The following is a 3647-nucleotide window of genomic DNA, read 5'->3' as shown; positions in this document are numbered from 1 at the left end:
GAAACAAACTGAGGTCTTCTGTGAGAGCAACAAGGCACCTCCCCAGCCATCCCCCTTTTAAAATTAGCTGACAAAATTATATGTTTCTTTACAGAAATTTTATTCATACTTATTTGGTGAATTCTCCATGCTCCTCCACATCCCCAGTTACTTTCATATAGCATAGGTTCTATTGCCCTCCCTCCCTTCTCCTTTAATGCTTTTCCCAGTCTCATGAATTCTTTTCTAGTTTCTTGTACGAATATTAATGTATATACAAGCCATCCAGTAAACACATTGAATTCTATCAGTTTGCATGTTTTCTTTTTAATCTTAAAGCATGCTGATTTCTCCCCATGACAATGGGCAAAGAAAACATCTTGTTGGTGGTGTTGTTCTTGTATCAGTCAGGCTCAGAGCAGATGGCAGTCCTTTGTTCATCCTAGCTTGATGCCTGGCTTGATGACCAAACTGTCTTATGCCTAGGACTCATAAAAATCAAATCAAATCAAGTCTAGGGCAGCACAGCACAGGAGTAGGAAGACAGAGACCTGCATTCTTCAGTGCCACATGTTGTTGTCAGAAAAAGATGCCCACAGACCTGCCCTCCACCACACAGCATGGGAGGCTTTTAGACAGATAGAGCCCAACCTACCATTACATTATGGAACTCAGGAGGAAGAAGAGAGACAGAGATCTGCAGACTGCTAAGCAACCAACAGACTTGCAGAGCACAAGAGAGCTGTAGGCACCTGCTTGCTGGAAGATGTCACCCAGTGGCTGTTAGACTCAAGGCCAGCCTGCAGTGTATAAGTATGTAGTGGACAAATGGGAGAGAAAGAGAGTGGAGAAGCTTGAGCATTATGAAGAGAGATGGAACTGGAGACTTGAAGGTAGAGAGGAGTAGCCTGTTGTGAGTGGCCAGCACCATCATCTGGGGCCATGGTGAGGTCTCAGCCTGACTTGTCACTAAGAGCCATGTCTGGGTCTGTGACTATGCAGTTGAACGAGTCAGTGCATGGCTGATATTATCACCTGAGAACATGGGGGCATCTCTGGTTGGGGAAGCTGTTGGTAATAGTCTGGATGTCCAAGAGGCTATGCAGAACTGGCCCTGCTCCCTCACTGGCTGCAGCATTCTGGAGAGCTGGCCCTACCTCTCACTGGTGTAAGCACTTGGAGTAGGAGCTGTGCCTTGCCCAGGCAGAGAAGTGGAGCTGGCCTTGATAATGGAAGAGGGTGTGAGTGTGGGAGAACTGACCCCAACATTCTTCTGCTGTGTGGTAGCACAGGCACAGGGGTGAACCCTGGCCTTACCTCCAGCAGTCAGAAATGCTCCTCACAGGGTCATGAAAGCAGGAGAGCAGGCCCTGCACCTCTTCAGGGCAGCACAGTAGTGCTGTCCCTGGTTGACAGGGCCCAAGTGAGTTGCCTTGAGGGCAAGAATGGAGGAGGGCTGGTCCAGCTACTTGTCTACCATGAGGTGGTGTGGGGACAAGATGCCATCTTTCTTCCCCTCCCTGCCATCTGCAGTAGTCCAGAGATCTGGCCCCCAGGACATATGAACGTGCGAATCGGATAGCTGCCATCCCCCAACACCCCTGTACTGCACTTGGGAGAGCTAGCCCTGAACCATTCCTGGGCAACACAATGAAGCTGGCCCTGATAGAAGAAGCCTAGGTGAGCCAGAGGGTCTGAGATCTGGGCAGTTGGCCCAGCCCCTCATAGGCTGCAGGACTTGGGATAATGGGGTCTGTGCTTTGACTTGGCAGCACAGTGGGCTGGCAGTGGATGTGTGGGTGTGGGTATGCTGGCCCTGGAGGGCAAAGAAGCAGAACTGACCCTGCCTCCTGCTAATGGCAGCACTGGGTGGCCTAGCTGGAGAGAGTGCCCTGGTGATGTGGGATTAGGAGAATTGGCTGGACGATTAACTCAGGCCCAGATCCAGGGCTTTGAGTTGGGTTACCCCAAAATCTACTCCATCTATGAACTCCCGAAGCATATGAAAGGGCCAGTCTTACATATACACAGTTGCAGAACCTCCATGACACAGGGCAATAACCTGGAGGAGACCTGGCAAGGATCCAATATTGATGGTGTCAACAGAAGCCAGAGATCTCAAACCAGACTATTGTAATGAACATAAGTGAAGTGAAGATGTATGGACAGAGGGATATACTGTGGGATACACTGTGACATACTACAGCTCCCAGGATGTTTTGTGTGTGTGTGTGTGTGTGTGTGTGTGTGTATGTGGAGGGGAGGTTGCAAGGGCAAAGGGCAGATTCGAGGAGACAGGGAGATAAGCTGGACTAGGATACATGATGTGAAGCTCACAAAGAAGCGATACAAAGTTTTAAAAACTGTTGTTTTCAAGATGTTGAGAGATTTCCCAAACTTTCAAGGTACTACACTTCTGTGACTACTGGAAGTGAATCTATAAACTCAAATGATTGAGTGACTCTTACTGACTAAATTGTTTAGAACTGGGGAAGAGTTAGAAATGGTATAGAACGTCTCGTTTATGGTAGGCTTAAAACCCAAAATTTATATTTAAATGTGTATGACATTTTATTTCCAGTAATACCACTCAATACTGAACCTAAAGCTGGAAAAGTAAAAGTTTGTAATTTGGCACCTGGCATTTCACAGATTTATGTTCTCTATACAGCTAAGTTAAAATTTTCCACTGCATGATATGCACAAAAGGCAACTGAAAGGAGTTAAATGGAACAATTAGTTATAAATAGGACTGCATAGCTGAGTGGAGACGTATGGAATGGTGAATGAGCTGGACTCATTGTTATTCATAAGGCCTGATGAGGAGAGTGGTATTGCAGCCTAGTGAGTTATGGCTCATCTCTACTTAAGGAGTAGTCTTTGTATACACAACACTAATATCACCCGAGAACTCAGATCCTGTCCTAGATTGGTTAAATTAAAATCTGTACTTTTAAGGAAAACCAAGTTTATTTGGATTCTTATACTATGAGAACTTCTCATCTAGTTGTAGGGGAAAATGGCTTGCAGAAATTGTGTTCTTCCTTGAGGAAAACAGGTACTTCTAAACTCTGGCCAGGCAGGGAAAAAGCTGAAGGATAAACATACCAAGCTCAGCATTGTCCCATACTCCAGCCTTTCATTCATGAATCTAGATGCTAAAGCTAACCAGAAGCCACAGGATAAGGGAGTAATTTGATGTAATCCATGAAGCACAGAGCATATAGAAGAGGGAAGACAGTGGAGGGGTGGAAAGAATATTCAGCATATCCATTTAAAATAACTTTAAAAGTAATTATGTCATAGTATTATCATAGTACATATCAAATCAAACAGCTGGGGTAAGGAAACATTTTTGTAAAGAATGTATAAATCAGGACTGAGGAAGCATCATAAGTATAATTATTTGACTTTGTCCCTTCTTAAGCCCAAACTTTCACTGTCATTGCCAAAGAGGCTCTAATTAGAAAGTCCATCCATAACAATGTCTAGAGGGGCTCCATAACTTTGATCATTAGTAATAATATAAAAAAGGTGATAGAATGTATTTGATTTAATGGCAACCATGAGCATTTAAATCTATAATATTACATAATTATATGCAACCACTATAATTTAAATAAAATGCGCTGAGATTACTTTCAAGTTTGCAGATCAAGGAACAGGTA

General features: G+C 44.4%; 1 non-coding gene across 1 annotated transcript; it reads left to right on the top strand.

Moving 5' to 3' along the window:
- The first annotated feature begins 330 nt into the window (after positions 1 to 330).
- Positions 331 to 474, top strand: LOC115030171 (small nucleolar RNA SNORA48). The gene has a single exon (XR_003835792.1). It is a non-coding gene; the product is annotated as a small nucleolar RNA SNORA48 (small nucleolar RNA).
- The last annotated feature ends 3173 nt before the right edge of the window (positions 475 to 3647 follow it).

This window comes from Mus caroli, unplaced genomic scaffold, assembly GCF_978045245.1.
Source record: "Mus caroli unplaced genomic scaffold, Mus_caroli_1 scaffold_5, whole genome shotgun sequence".
Lineage (NCBI taxonomy): Eukaryota > Metazoa > Chordata > Mammalia > Rodentia > Muridae > Mus > Mus caroli.
This window is presented reverse-complemented; position numbering and strand designations above follow the sequence as displayed.